Source organism: Zingiber officinale, chromosome 10B, assembly GCF_018446385.1.
Source record: "Zingiber officinale cultivar Zhangliang chromosome 10B, Zo_v1.1, whole genome shotgun sequence".
Lineage (NCBI taxonomy): Eukaryota > Viridiplantae > Streptophyta > Magnoliopsida > Zingiberales > Zingiberaceae > Zingiber > Zingiber officinale.
In genome coordinates, this window is record NC_056005.1 from 70,597,640 (window position 1) to 70,614,559 (window position 16,920).

Sequence of the window (16,920 nt, forward strand, 5' to 3'; positions counted from 1 at the left end):
TATTTGTTGTCCTGGTGCTGCTGCTCGAGACCCCTTATAAAGGGTGTTCAAGGCGCCTTGAAGCCCTTCAAGGCGCCTTAAACAGGCCGAGTCACCCGCGGAGATCAGCACAGACTTGGTCGAACTTCATCCAGTTCAAGGCGCCTTCAGCCTACCCAAGGCGCCTTCAACCTTCGACCCAAGGCGCCTTGAACTTCAATACGAGAAAATCATCAGAAATCCATAATAAAATCCGAAACGAAAGTCCAAAACATATACGTAATGGAAAATCCGTGCAACCAAAAATAACTACCCAGTTTGACTCGCAAACTTGGGCTAGCACAATATATCCAGAATACTAAAAGCAGGTGTCACACCCTGCTCTAATACCAATAAATTGGTATCAGATAAATCTCGAAAAATCCAATACACGGAAACCAAACAAGTAGCACCAAACCTTAGCGCTCTGATACCATATCAATAGGTATCAGGTTATCCCAAACATCCAAAATACGAAAACAACGATCGTAAAACCTGGCTCTGATACTAGTAAATTGTCACGCCCCAGAGGAGTCCCTGTCCGAGAAAATTTCGACAGCATCTCCCCTGTACGGCAGACAATCTGAAACTTTTCTACATCCTCACATACCTCAGTCACATGCGGCTGGAATAATAACATGTAAATAAACCATCACCACGCAGTTTATATAAATATAAGCAACCCAAAGCAGTAATACCATGACTCAAAATCAACCCTACTCAACTACACTCGTAAAGCTCAAATCCGATGAACTCACCTCTTCTGCCATCCAGGCAGGCATGTAGTAGAATAAATCCAAATCATACCAAAAATCCATCAAACGATAAGAATCCATACAGTATCCATAAGTAAAACAATACAAGACTAAAAACAAAGTCTGATAGCGAAACTAAGATAAAATAACAACTCAAGACCAGCAGAGGTCTAGCACTACGTGCAGATGGGGACTAGCGACTGGAACTGCTCCGGACAGCGTCAACCTGAAAATATAACAACAATGGAGGCGGTGTGAGTCCAACACTCAGCAGGTACAACTGATATGCAAAGTAAGGAAATAACACCTAGCACTAATCATGCGTACAGTTTCCTGATAAAAATAAATGTAAATGCAAACTGAAGTAAACAGGAGAGAAACTGTACTAACCAGGACCAGGGTATAAGGATAAACAGTCCGAAAGGTATAGAAGACCTATATGTTGGAAGATCGGTGGCCGGCTTGAAGGGGGGTTGGATAGACGGCACCCCCAAATAGTTAGCTTCCTATGATGTTAGCGCAGCGGAATACAAACAAACACAAATAGAAAGCTAAACTCTAAATACAAGAATGGAAATGCAAACCAAATCGCTAACACGTTCGATGTAACGTGGTTCGGAGATGATGCTCCTACTCCACGGCTGTCCGTAAGGTGGACGATCCCTCAATCCGTCGGTGGATTAGTCCCCGGCAAACTCCGGCTAGCTCAACCTCCTTGTGGGTGGAGAAACCTCACCACAACACTCTCCAAAAACACTTGGACACAAGGGAACCTTTGAGCACTTAGAGACTACTAATTAGGCTTTAACCAAGTCTAATTTCGTCGCCTTGGCCGGCCATACCAAGCTCCTTCTTATAGAGCTTGGAACAAATCAGAACCTGATTTGCCCGTTACCAGTCGACTGGTCCTTGCACCAGTCGACTGATGCCAGCCCAACGGCTATCTCAACGGCTCTCTGCTACAGTGCATCAGTCGACTGGTCCATACACCAGTCGACTGCTACAGTGCACTACAGTGACTGCTACAGTGCGCTACAGTGACTGCTACAGTGCCGCTACAGTAAAACCCTAAAACTAGGATTTTACTCCGAGTACAATCTCTCATGCACTCGTACCCTCACGACTCATTTGACTCTTCTTTGCAGCCTTGACCTCTTGCCTTCAAGCCTACTTCCTTTGGCTCTCGTCCCTCGGATGCATCCAAGCCCGCGGCTTGTCTCCAATGCCATCCTTCGCGTATGCCTCGAAGTCGCTTCCCTCGGCCCTTGTCCTTGCTGCCTTGTCCACGGTCCCTCGGATGCTCCATCCTTCACCGGACCCGAAGCCGTCAACCTGAGTCACATGTGTCACCTGCAGTCCTGCACAACTCAAGTACACATATCAAATAACAAGGGTAAACCTAACTTAAACCCTTTGCCCAAACACCAAAACACATGGTCCCACGAACCATTGGGATTGCACCAACAATCTCCCCCTTTTTGGTATTTGGCAATACGTTTAAGTTAAGGAAAACAAATAGCAAATAAACATGCTAATACAATGGACTTACGATGCCAAGGCTACACACTTGGACTTACTCCGCCGGATGGACTTACGTTGCCAAGGCTACACACTTGGCAACCGCCGAAACAATGCACCAAGCATTGGAACCTATCACAAGGCTCCCCCTACACCTACGCTCCCCATTGAGCTAGGATTTTATCACAGGACTTTTTAAGAACCTATCCCAAGGCTCCCCCTACGCAAAGGCACTAAAGGTTTTCCCAACTAAACCTTAATTCTCCCCCTTTGCCTAACATCCAAAAAGTTCTCCAACAATATCCCAATTGTTGAAAATTTCTCATCCAAACTGACCCTAAACTCATGTATTAATCCCCCTTGGATCCCATACATCTAAACAAGTTGAAATGGTCAAGATCAGCGCTGAAAAACACTTTCAGGCTGGTATCAGTCGACTGCCCTAAGTGCCAGTCGACTGCCCCCTTCGACAGAACCTTACAGAAACATTCTGTAGTCGAAATCTACTGTTACCAGTCGACTGGTATCATCACCAGTCGACTGGTATCGATAAAATGAGCTTACAGAGACATTCTGTGCTCAAAAATACTGTTACCAGTCGACTGGTATCTGTACCAGTCGACTGGTACCCTATTTATGAAAAAATCAGCCTTTTCAGGTCAACTTCAGAAATGCACCAGTAATTCCCTAGACCTCCAAAAATTCCCAAATTTTGTGGAGAGGTCTATTGTACTAGTGTCTACTTGGGAAAAATATATTACAAAATATATCTATCACCAATCCCAAGATTGACACAAAATCCAAAACTAGCTAAAAAGTTCAATTGAACCTTGACCTAAAGTCCTAGTTTTGCCTTCCTCTTGATGTATTTGCCCATACCAACCCACAATGCATCCCTAGCATTGGTTTATATGGCATCTATACATCCAAAACCAATTATCATGCTATATGACCCCAAATGTCATATTTCTTGCATGAAACACAATCCATGTGTGCCAAATCCCTAGGTTTGAGACTCAAATCCATCTCCAAACCATTTGACACACTCCATGGCTCCTCTAGACTCCCAAGTAGAACCCACCTGAGATCCATTGGCCATGGGTCCCAAATTGACTCTTGGAGCTCCCCCTAGAGCTCTTTACCTTAGTCACCTCCTTAGGTGACTCATCTATTGTGACCAAACCACAATGATGTCCCTTAGAAGATCTCCTTATCTTCTTGATCTTGGACACATCATCCTTGCCATAATCATATGCAACCCTAGCATATTTCTTCTCATTGGCTTTAGATGACTCTCCCTTGCCCTCATCATGTGCCACCCTAGCACATGGTCTCCTTTTGGCCTTGGAGACACTAGATCGGTATCCCAAACCCGATCTATCATTTTTGGATTTTTGACTACCCAACACCATACTTAATCCCTTAGATCCAATAGTGAATCTCTTAAGGAATTTCTCTAAACCATCAAGCTTTGCCTTCAAAGCTTGATTCTCCCTTTCTAGGTTCCTAACCCTAGAGTCAACATGTCCACCTTGGACATTCCTAGACCTACCCTTTTTAGGCATGTGTCTCCCCTTCTTGGGATTAATGTCTTGGGTCTCCTTAGGTCTACCATTTCTAAATTTATCATGCATAAATTTCCTAGGGTTATGATCCACATTTACCCTACTCCTATCATGATATCTAAAACCAAAATTTTGCATGGGCATATAATGATTAACATTATTTTTCCTAGCATGCATGGAGGAGTTTAAATTTGAATTAACCTTCAAGTTAGGGTATACCTCCCTTACCCTTGAAGCTCCCCCTTGACTCTTGCTTCTCTTCTTCTCCCATTTCTTCAAATGCGCCAACTTCTTGATTTCTTTCTTCTTTGGGCATTTGGTGTGGTAATGACCCCGCTCACCACACGTGAAGCATCTAATGTGCTTCTTCTCGTTCTTCTTCTTGGCACCATCATTCCTACAACCCAAATTAGTATCTAAAATAATTTGAGTGGGCTTAGGAGTTACCTTCTTCTTACCCAATGGACACCTACTCTTGTAGTGTCCCTTCTCATTGCACCCGAAGCATACAATGTGGTCCTTTGACTTAGCTTCGGTGGAGGTGCTCACTAGGTTGACCTCCAAGACTTCTTCTTCACTTGTCTTGGATTGTTCTTCAACCTTTGTAGAGGATGTCTCATCTTCCTTATCCTCCTCGGATGTTGAGCATGGCTCAACTTCCGTTTGCTCCTCTTCAACTTGAGCAACTAGACCCATCTCAATGGGCTCCACATCCGATTGGTCCTTCTTCTCCTCTTGGACCACTTCATCACTTTCTTCGGATTTTCTTTCTTCTTGTGTAGGCATGAATTCTTCCCATGGAAATTTCTTCACTTTGCTCCACAATTCATGGGCGTTCTCATATTTACCTACACCACTTATCACATTAGGAGGCAATAAATCAATTAAAATTGCTATTACCTTTGAGTTTGCCTCCGATCGTGAGGTTTGCTCCTCCGTCCAACGTCGTGTTCGGAGCTTCTTTCCTTTCTTGTCCTTTGGGACTTTGAACGGTTCATTTACCACCATCATGGTGTCCCAATCCGTGTTGAAGAAGATCTCCATCTTCTTCATCCAATAGGTGATGTCCCCAAGGCTTCCTCCTTCAAATTTTGGAGGGACAATCAACCCGGCCATCTTCTTATATGCGTTGCTCTTCTCAGCGGTTAGTCCGGTGAAGTGCGTCCTCGCTCTGATACCACTTGTTGGAAGATCGGTGGCCGGCTTGAAGGGGGGTTGGATAGACGGCACCCCCAAATAGTTAGCTTCCTATGATGTTAGCGCAGCGGAATACAAACAAACACAAATAGAAAGCTAAACTCTAAATACAAGAATGGAAATGCAAACCAAATCGCTAACACGTTCGATGTAACGTGGTTCGGAGATGATGCTCCTACTCCACGGCTGTCCGTAAGGTGGACGATCCCTCAATCCGTCGGTGGATTAGTCCCCGGCAAACTCCGGCTAGCTCAACCTCCTTGTGGGTGGAGAAACCTCACCACAACACTCTCCAAAAACACTTGGACACAAGGGAACCTTTGAGCACTTAGAGACTACTAATTAGGCTTTAACCAAGTCTAATTTCGTCGCCTTGGCCGGCCATACCAAGCTCCTTCTTATAGAGCTTGGAACAAATCAGAACCTGATTTGCCCGTTACCAGTCGACTGGTCCTTGCACCAGTCGACTGATGCCAGCCCAACCGCTCTCCAACGGCTATCTACCAGTCGACTGGTCCCAAGACCAGTCGACTGATCCCAGTCATTTCGGGCACAACAACTGCTACAGTGCGCTACAATAAAACCCTAAAACTAGGATTTTACTCCGAGTACAATCTCTCATGCACTCGTACCCTCACGACTCATTTGACTCTTCTTTGCAGCCTTGACCTCTTGCCTTCAAGCCTACTTCCTTTGGCTCTCGTCCCTCGGATGCATCCAAGCCCGCGGCTTGTCTCCAATGCCATCCTTCGCGTATGCCTCGAAGTCGCTTCCCTCGGCCCTTGTCCTTGCTGCCTTGTCCACGGTCCCTCGGATGCTCCATCCTTCACCGGACCCGAAGCCGTCAACCTGAGTCACATGTGTCACCTGCAGTCCTGCACAACTCAAGTACACATATCAAATAACAAGGGTAAACCTAACTTAAACCCTTTGCCCAAACACCAAAACACATGGTCCCACGAACCATTGGGATTGCTCCAACACTATATGCATGTCAAACATAGGTATCCAAACAATATGCAGCATATAAATGCAGCAAACACAAACACAAGCAATAAATGCATCATGCATATGATGCCAATGTCATGGTCACCCCTGACTCCAGTCAGCCAACTCACAACAGAAGTGGGACCGAGTGGGTAGGGTTGTGACGACTGTGCACTCTGCATCACTACTCCTGATGAGTGACCGAGAGGACGGGATGCTGTCGGAGTACACACATACTCCTACCCCAAATCATAAATGGGGGAGCATAATGCTCTCATCTCCCGGTACACGATGACGGGGAGGGATCTCTAACGTGCTACACGCTGCGTCACACTACCCATGAGCGGACCAACGGAGCACCGAAAGAGCAAACAGACGTGCTACCACGCTGCGTCACGCTACCCATGAGCGTCAACAACGGAGCACCGAACAGTGATGAAACTAGCGATGTGCTCGACAATAATGGAGCAATCTATCACACAGCATGCAATCATGCGAATGGTGCATGACACTAAGCATGGTAATATACTAAACCAATCTATGGACATATAATGATGTGCACCATAGTGAACAAATCATATCAAAGTACACTGTTCAAATAAGGTATCAAATCTAGGTCCTGAACATGGTGAAACATGGTTATATCACTACCCCTATGAGCATGTGTATCAGGTACATAACAACACGAAATGCAAAACAAACAATCAATCAAGCAGGTAATAGGTAATCGGGTAGTGATTAACTGAAACAAATGAGGAATATAATTAATGCAACTTGTTAATTTCATTACTATGCATATCAAAGACAATAAGTCAAAAGTACCCGCCTCCAATAAGAATGTCCAATATGGTCCAATCCGATAATCGAGATACTCGTCTCGCGTCAAGGTCCTGTATATTAAACATAATGTCTAGTTTAGCTAATTCTATCATACCACATTTAGCCAAAATAAATTCTAATCCAATTTAAGAAGTTTTAAATTGGATCCAACTAATCAATCCAACAAAATCAACGAACCCTCTTGTTAAAATCATGAATCAGATCTAACCCAAACTTAGGTTAAATCCCACGTTTTAACCACAATTACCTCCTCTGAATCAGTTATCCTACACCAAATAACATTTATTCATATTAAGCTATATCAGATATGAAATTTCCAACCTTTACTCCAGTACAATGTTGCCCCTGTGGACACACGGCTAGAAGATGCAGATGCTGGACAATGCTAGCCGGAAAACCTTGCTGCCACAAATCTGTTGTCAACACCACAAAGAAACAATCACTTATCTGTAGGCTGACCACAACCAAACCCAGCAGAGCTAGGGTTCGGATCCGGCAACAAAAGTAAACCTTGGGCAAGGAAAAAGGGTCAACTACCTTCACCAGGGCAGAGACTAAATGGTGGTGCTGATCCTTTCTTCCGGTGAGCTTTTGTGGCAATCTGTCGACGGCGTCAGTGCTAGGGCTGGAAACAGCCGGCGCCAAGTGTAGAGGAGAAGGAGAAGACGCCACAGAGAAGATGGCTAGGACACACGTGCAGATAAGTGGATCCGTGGAGTCGACAGCGCCTGGGGACGGACTTGGTGGACTGGCACAGAGGAGATCGGAGAGGGGCGGTGGCGCTGGGTCGAACCTAGTGGCCGGCGATGTCTCGGGAAGAAGAAAGGAGGGGGTCGCGGTGGCCGACGCTGCTTCGGTCCAGAGAGGGCAGCGGCAAGGGATCGGCGGAGTCGGCAGAAGCAAGAGGAAGTGGTGGCGGCACCGGCGCTAGGGCATGGGAGGGGTCAGTGTCGGCAGAGGAAGGGCGGTGGTGGCGCTGTACAAAGGCTAGGGCAGAAGAGGAGAGGAGTTCGGCTTGGGGGGAGGAAGAAGAAATCGGCGCGATGGGGAGAGGAAAGGAACTGCCGCGGGCAGTTAGGGTCGGCGTCGGGCGCGAGAGAAGAAAATAGGCGCGGGTGAGGGCACGAGGTTTTGGCGAGGAAGAGAATAAAGGAAAAGAAATAAGAAAAAGGAAAAAGGAATTTATAAAATAAACAATTCATCGCTTAAATGGGTAGTCTAAACAGACTTTCCCGGGGTCCAATATTTATCCCCATAAACTCGTCCATACGAGATCCGAAAAATTCCCAAAAAATTTGTAAAAATTCTGAAAAATTCTCTTATTAATATTTGCATATTTTCGATATTTTACACATACAATTCAAACAGAAAATATATAAACATAATCCATAAACTTTAGATCTATGTTAAGTCTATATAAAAGTAAAAATCCTACATACTAGACATGTATATTAGTTCCAACATATCTAGTTTTTTAGATTGAATATTTCTAGTAATATTTGTATTTTCTCATAAATATATAAGTACTTTTCTTGGTAAAATAAAAATCCAAGTACCTATCATCTAAACAACAATGAATATATTTATATTAATGAGAAAAAACAATGTAAACAAAAAAGTTAATAGAAATAATGATAAAAAAAATTTAATATCATACTAAATAAAAAAATCGTAAATATGAGGAACAATTTTTTTTTAATTTTCTTTTCGTTTTCTAATTATTTTTTTTCCTCGAAAGGAAGCAAACACACCGTAAAGGTTTTTTCGCCGATCAATCTAAAAGTAGGTCCTTTTAATTTTCCTATTCATCTACAAACCGCTGAAAATGTGAACCATGCAGAAATATATTATAGGGACCTGGCTAGAATCTAACTTATAATTCATTTTCAAGTATGAGCGCATCAAAACAGCCAGTTGATATAAAATTTTAATTTGAACTAGGAATCACTTAAGAACTTGATTACAATCTTGGTGCCATCAATAGGTGCACACAAGACGAGGCCATGCCAACTACTTCTGATTTGGAAATGGTTATTATACGTACCTTGAGAAACAGTAGGCAAAGGCCAGAACTGATATGGATCTTATGAAGTTTAGAAATCAGTTTTTAACTGTTTGGCTTGCTTCATAGGGTAGAACTACAGGATCCAAAAATCTAAAAGATGACTTCATTTTGTTAATGTGAAAGCAGGATTTAATAATAACAATAATAATAACTAAGCATTATCTCATTAGATGAGATGGGCTAAATAAATCTTTTTACGACATTGAGCTCTATCTCTTACTATATCATCCTCTATACTTAAATAAATTTTATTTTATTTTATTATTGTTAACCAAGTTCTTTTTTGTCTTCATTTTTTTTATTTGATATGTGTTTTTTATAGTTTCACATCACCTAACTAGAGCATTTATTGGTCATCTAAGTACATACATGTACCATCTTAAATATGTCTCTTGAAGTTTTCCCTCAATAGATGTAACTCCAATTTTCTCTCTAATGTCCTTATTTCTTATTCTGTCTATCTTCGTATGTCCACACATCCATCTTAACATCCTAATCTCTATAACTCTCATCTTCTGTTCATGTGCTCGAGGCATAGCCTAATATTCAGCTTCATATTATTGGTCCTGTGGAGGCTGGTAAGAGGATGGTGAATTGCCTGTAAAATAATTACAAATCTTTCTCGACTTCCAACTCTAATTAGTAGCATAGTTATAACAACAAATTAAATGAACAACTTTAAAAAGAAAGAGGCAAAAGAGTTATTTGGTTACAACCTAAATGGTTGTTAATCTAAGGAAAAAGAAAACACTAAAAATCTCCTTCATTGAAAGCAGAGAAGCCTCTTACACTCTTTGAACGTTCAGGAATAAATTAGGAAATGAATACTTAAGTTGTTGTTAATTTCCTATAAAACATCCTAGACTGTTATATAGATGATCCTCACAATATCAACCTTAAAGATGTTCAAATTAAATCAACAACTTCGATTGATAATGCATTACAAATTCGTTCAACATGAAACCCAAAACAAACTGAGTTTAAACATCATAATAGTGAATAAAATCTTTTAAAGAACAAAGAGTTCAACTGGCTAGTGAGATGAACTCAATCGACTACCAATAGAATAACTCAACTCTGACTAGAGGACCCAACATCCTAATGCAAGATGAATAGTAAACTAATAAAAGAAGCCCTCAAGTGTGCACTGCCTGGTACAAGAACGCTTGCCCATCAAGTCCTGTCGTCTCCTCATTACCTGAACCATATAGATCTAATGAGTCTAAAGACACAACAAGTTCAACCTTTTACATAAATAGCACCCGTCGTGTCACGCCCCAGGTAGTCCCTGTCCGAAGAAATTTCGACAGCATCTCCCCTGTACGGCGGACAATATGAAGCTCAGTATACATATATCTCCATACCTCGGCCACACACGGCCGGAATAATACAATACAAAAGAACAAGCCACGCAGTTTATATCAACATTCCACATAATTCAACATATAATCAATCCACGCAGTTTAATAAGGAAAGACGATATAAAAATCTCGAAGATATATGTAAACAGCCTACTCCACTACAACGAAGAAACAAATCCACGAAGTAATGGAAATACGACCGCAGCGGAAAACAAAAGTGGCAAACCCGAATGTTCAATGTAAAGTCCACAATACAAACTCACAATACAAGTATATAAGATGCAAAAGCAAAATATAATCCAACAAAGAAAATCCTCGCGATAACGGGGCTAGCGACTGGAATCTCCCCGACGGCCTCAACCTGAAATGGTAATAAAAACGGGGTGAGTTCAATGAACTCAGCAGGTAATCCAATAGACATGTACAGCAATATATAACTACCAGTAATATCCTAAGGTACAGTCTCCTAAACCATAGGATCAATAGAACAGTTTCCTAACAGTACAATCTACGGCACAGTCTCCTAACAGTATAACAGATATGCAAAGCTGAAATAAACTGTAATAACCAACAATAGGCATAAAGTACAGTCTATAGCAAGAATAATAAGAAGATGCATAACTGAAATAAACTGTACTCACTGCGAGGCCAGGACCTGAGTATAAGATAAATAGTCCGAAAGGCATAGTATCTGTATGCATGTCAATCATATGAATCACCAAATGCATCAATCATAACGAATGCAATCCGTGCATATGATGCAATATGACATGGTCACCACTGAGTCGGCCATCTCACACACAATGGTGAGGCCCAGGTGGGTAGGGGACACGTGCACTCTGCCATCACGCACAAGAGTGGCCAGTGGACGGGATCTTGTCGAGTACACCTATCCTCCTACCTCAAACATAGTGAGGAGGCGATGCTCTCAACTCCGACGCGATGACGGGAGGGATCCTGTCTCACGCCGCAACACACTACCCGAGCGGACCTGAGCACTCTGAGCACGCCATACACACCTCGTGTGCCACTACCCATGCGTGAAACACGTTGTGTGCGGGCTATGTAGCCGGCCGACGAGCTCAACAATAATGGAGTCAATCGCCCAGCATGCAATCATGCGATATGGTGCATGCGGCTACAATATGACATACCTGAACATAGTCTCCTCCATATATGTGTGTGCCCAAAAAGGTAAACGCATATATATAACCATGATATAAACAGCATAAACCCAAAGACATCACATATAACAATGATGTAAGTATCATGAATCCGAGAGCATGCATCACACATGTAAAGCAACTAATCCAGTAGAGTAGAGCACTATAGATATGCATCTCTATGAACATATATATACATGGCAAGAGGTAAATATCCAATCCTGAAGTAAAGCAACTAACAGATGAAGCATGTGATAGGTATTAACTAGCTAAGACCAGGGAAGAAATAAATCTACCACTATCACTAGCAACTATATATAAACTATACATATCATAAGACAGTATCAAAAGATAAGTCAAAGGGTACCCGCCTCAAATAGAAGGTAAGATCAAAATCCAAGGTCGAGACGCCTGTCTCTAATCAGAGTCCTGTGTCAATCAAATAATATATATATTTTATTTAGCTAAATCCAAATGAATAGCTAAATAAAATCCCTAAACTAAATTAGGGCAAAACCCTAATCCATACAACCTCAATCTACTTAATTAATCTAATGGTTAAATTAGGGTTAGTTACCTAATCCATAATCGTCAATTAGATTAGAAATCTAACAGTTGACTAGGATTAATAACCTTAACCCTAATCATTCCATTAAATTAATCTAAACAATTAATTCTAATCACAATAACTAACCATCTAGTAATCATGTAATCCAATTATCCCTAATTCAACACATAAACCTAAATTAACCATTCTACAACAAGATCAAAACCTACACACAATCAACAACTAGTATAATCCATCCACAACATGCTCATGTATCAATTACTCCTACACATACCTCAATCAAGCTACTGTTGATGCTGGTTTGAGGGCTGCCGGCAAGGAAACACCACAGCAAGAACAGAACAGCACCCCACAGCCCTAATGTAGCTACTGTCCACCAACCCGATACCTCTGGTGAGCAAGGGAAAGGAAGAACCGGTCACACAATCATCTCAATATCCTAAATCAACCTTAGAACAGAGTAGATCACACCATGGGAACCGTAGATCAAAACAATACCCTAACCTCACCTCAACCAATTGTCTCCATAAGGTGTCGCCCGATTCGATTCTGTGTACCAAGGATTCCTCTAACCCTCAATCAACAACAAGAATGAAGGAATCCATGACCTAACCTGAGATCACCCACAATCAGCGAGGAAGCGAACAAGAATCGGAAAAGAAGACTCGAACTAGGGCCGGAATCAGAGAACAGAAAAGAGGATGGATCGGTCGCTTACCCTCAAGGCCCTAATGGTCTCTTCCCGTCGACGATCGGATGGCAAATGCTCGACCCAATGGCGTCACTCAAGGAAGAAAAGGTTCGGCAATCGGCTAGAGAAGACGCAACTTCGTGTCTGTGATCCGGAAAGGAATAGCGCCGCCCGAATCTAAGCTCAACGGCCGCTGATGCCAGTAGAGGAAGATCGCCGATCACCGGAGCTGGAAACCCTATCTCTTCGGCGCCGCCTGCCCGCGAGAGAGAGAATAGAGGAAGAGAGGGAAGGAGCTCGGGTGAGGAGAGGAATGGGATCGGCGATTGTTTTAGGGGAAAGAATAAGAAAAGAAAAGTATTTATATTAAAAACTTTTCCTCACTTAAACGGGTATCCCAAACAGCCTTTATCCGTACCCGTAATTGATCCCCTCAAAACCCGTCGTACGAGCTTCGAAAAATTCCCAGAAAATTTCTATAAATTCCGGAAAAATTCTGTAAGGCTATTTTTGAAATAACCCTATTTATTTAAATTTCCGAGATCTCACATCCTCCCCTACTAATAAAAATTTGGTCCCCAAATTTCGCTATAACCAACAGCAAACACTGAAATATAACCATGCAATATAAATGCTGAAAGGAACTCTAACCCACATACCTCAAGCAAAAGATGAGGTATCGAGCTCGGATCGTATCCTCAAGCTCCCATGTAGCCTCCTCGCCGAATGATGTCGCCATCCGACTTTAACCGTCGGACGGCCTGTCTTGCCTGACTCCTATGGTCCGTAATCCGCACCTAACCTCCTCGTAAGTAACATCAGTCAATAGGAACAGAGATATCATACATATGTGGTAATACGGATCGGATCGATACGTCTCTCAAAGATAGATATATGGAATACATCGTGAATGCCAGTAGAGATGGTGGTAGCGGCATTTAGCGCATCATACCAATCCTCCTCCAAGATCCGAATGGTCCAATATATCGGGAGCTAGCTAGAAAACAAATCTCTTCGTGGTGAAACTCTAAGAAATACATGATCACCGATGGAGAACCTGTGGGTCTCCGCCTCCGATCAAAGATAACTCTTCCGACCCCGAGCTTCTCGACATCCTCCGTATCGCATAGTACTAACTTCTCGATCCTCGCTGGCGAGGTCCTAGCAATGGACCTCCCAACCTCTTCCTGTGTCCGACAAGGCCTACCATACAACGCCAAACGGCATCTCCGGATACGGTTGTTGTACGCTGCGACTCCACTAATGGCGTGTGGTCTCCCTCGCCCCAAAGTCCCATGACACAAGACCAAGTCCTCTCAATAGTCCGCTCTCCGCCCATCTCTCGCTGGATGGAATGTGTCGCATCAAACGCGGCCCGCCGAGACCGGCGGACGGAACTGTGGGCTATCGATATGATGCTCAACGGAACTCCATGCAACTGATAATCTCAGATGACTCGGCCCATCGATCCGGAGAATCGGTCCTGGGATCGCTAAAAAAGGGATTTTACGGTCCGATTACCCAAATCGCATCCCTGACGCCGAGTCCTGTGCAACACTACCACAAAATCCATAGTGATATGCTCCTCCACTGGAATTGGGATCCTCAAACCAAGCAGGTCTCGTTCGGTTTCAGGCCACAAACAAGACCATCTAGCTACACAAATCGCGATGTCTTTCATGTTCACCACCAATAGCAAACCTCAATACATAGAGCATAGTCCCACCGGTGGATAGCAAATCTAGAACGATGAGCCTCCTCAAGTCCTCCATGAATGAGGTAAATATACATATCTCGGAATAAACAATACGCCTCATTATCTCGTCCGAAGTTATCCCGCTTAATGAATCAGATCTCGGCCTGGGCCTCTCGAATCCTCATCCTGATCGACGACTGAGCAACCATGGTAACAAGAATACCCTGCTCTGTCCGTCCCTGCTCCTCAAGGCCCAACTCGGCGAATCCCTGAATCAAGTCCATGACTGTAACTCGATGACAAGCTAAAGTCCCTCTGGACTTCCTGCTCAGTGCATCAGCAACCACATTAGCTTTACCCGGATGGTAGCTAATAGTACAATCATAATCCTTCAGGAACTCCATCCATCTCCTCTGTCGGAGATTGAGTTCCTTCTGGGTGAAAATATATTTGAGACTCTTATGATCAGTAAGAATCTCAAAAGTAATACCATAAAGATGATGTCGCCAAATCTTCAAAGCAAAGATAATAGCGGCTAGCTCTAAATCATGTACTGGGTAGTTCTTCTCATGCTCCTTCAACTGACGAGAAGCATAGGAGACTACCCTACGCATCAAACAACAAGACAAGCCCTCAAGAGATGCGTCGTAAAGTACGAATCATCACCGTAAGGTAAGACCAAGATGCCGATACTAATCTCCGCCACCTCGGAAGCGGTCTCACAAGCCTCGACCACGTGAACTTCGCGCCTTTCCTGACGTGTCAATGGCATAGCAATGCCGAGAAACTCTCAAGATCGTCGGTAATATCCACCAAGCCCAAGAAACCGCGATTCTCGGATCGACTTGGTGCCTCACTGGTGATAGCCTCGATCTTCGAGGATCATCGAGATACGCTTGACACCACGTGTCCCGAAAACCAATCAAGATAGCCAAATGCACACCATCGAACTAGGATGATGTCGTCAAGAGTCTCCAGACTATCAAGATGTTCCTCCTCGGAACGTGAATAGATCAATATGTCATCGATAAACACAATCACAAACTGATCTAAATACTCCAAAAAGATACGGTTCATCAAATCCATAAATACTGCAGGAGCATTGGTAAGCCCAAATGGCATTACCAAAAACTCGTAATGTCCGTATCTGGTGCGAAATGCTGTCTTCTGAATATCAGAATCTCTAACTCTCAGTTGATGATATCCAGACCGCAGGTCAATCTTAGAATACACTGATGTATCTCTGAGCTGATCAAATAAATCCTCAATCCGAGGCAATGGGTACTTATTTCTGATAGACACTGCATTCAGCGGCCTATAATCGATGCACAACCTCAGAGTACCATCCTTCTTCTTGACGAAGAGTACTGGAGAACACTAAGGCGGGATACCGTGGGGTTCTCCACAAGGACACCGGAATGCTCCTACTCGTGCATGCCATATGCAGCTGCTGCAGGAGGAGCTGTCCTCTGCTGACGACGCGAAGATTGGGCTTTCGGCCCGCCTCGCTGAGTCCCAGACTGACCAAACTGTCCTCCCGGAATAGAACTCCCGGAAGCTACATGCCGAGCCTTCAGTGAACAGTCTCGGCTCAAGTGCCCAGGCAGTTTGCAATAATAGCAAACTGACTGTCCCAAGGTGCATGCACAGGTGATGTGATCTCGGGATCCGCATCGGGTGCAGTGTCACCGGTCGACTTGATGACCCGAAGTACTCGACCCGTCTGAGGGTGATTTCTCTGCTGCTGCCCAGTAGTCTGTGGCTGCTGGATCCGTCCGGAAGTCCGATCAGTCTACTTTCTTTTCTTATCTGTATTTGCTCTCTACTGAGCTGCCTAAATCATAAGAGCTCTATCCAGAGCCTCTGTATATGATGACTGACCAAAATCGGCAATATACACCTGAAGATGCTCGTCCAGTCCCTGGACAAACTAAAGCATACGAGATCTGTCATCGCCAACCAACTCAGGACATAATCCGGCCAACCGGTTAAATTCGGCATTATACTCCATCACGGAGCGGTTATTCTGTCGAAGACTCAGAAAATCCCGACGTGTCATCCGACACGCCCGGGGAAAACACCGACTCTTGAATGCCTCCCTAAATCTCGCCCAAGTAATATGCTACTCACCTATAATCGAGCGTTGTGTGTCCCATCGGATCTCCGCCCCGTCTCGTAAGTGGTAAGCAGCCACTCAGTAGGCCATGTAACAGAATGTCCGCTCCATAGACTCTATTCAAGATTGAGCCACGCTCGGTTCAGTCTCCCCGCGAAATAGCGTGAATTGGCTTTTCACCAACTCCGCCAAGGCTGTGATCCATGCTCGTGCCACAACCATATCCGTAGATATCGCTGCGGTACTGGGCAGAATCACTGGAGTTGATCTTATGGGTGGTACTGATGGATAGGTTGGAAGAGGTACCACTGGTGCTGCCACATAAACAGGGTAGGAACCACTAGTGGAACTGCTGAGTAGGCACAAGTAGGGGCGACTGG

General features: G+C 43.8%; 1 long non-coding RNA gene across 1 annotated transcript; it reads right to left on the reverse strand.

The window, feature by feature from the left end:
* Positions 1-11,862: 11,862 nt before the first annotated feature.
* On the reverse strand, positions 11,863-12,640 carry LOC122030230. The gene is made up of 3 exons (XR_006125357.1): positions 12,547-12,640; positions 12,312-12,427; positions 11,863-11,898 (listed from the first exon to the last, which is right to left on the reverse strand). It is a non-coding gene; the product is annotated as an uncharacterized LOC122030230 (long non-coding RNA).
* Between the last annotated feature and the right edge of the window lie 4,280 nt (positions 12,641-16,920).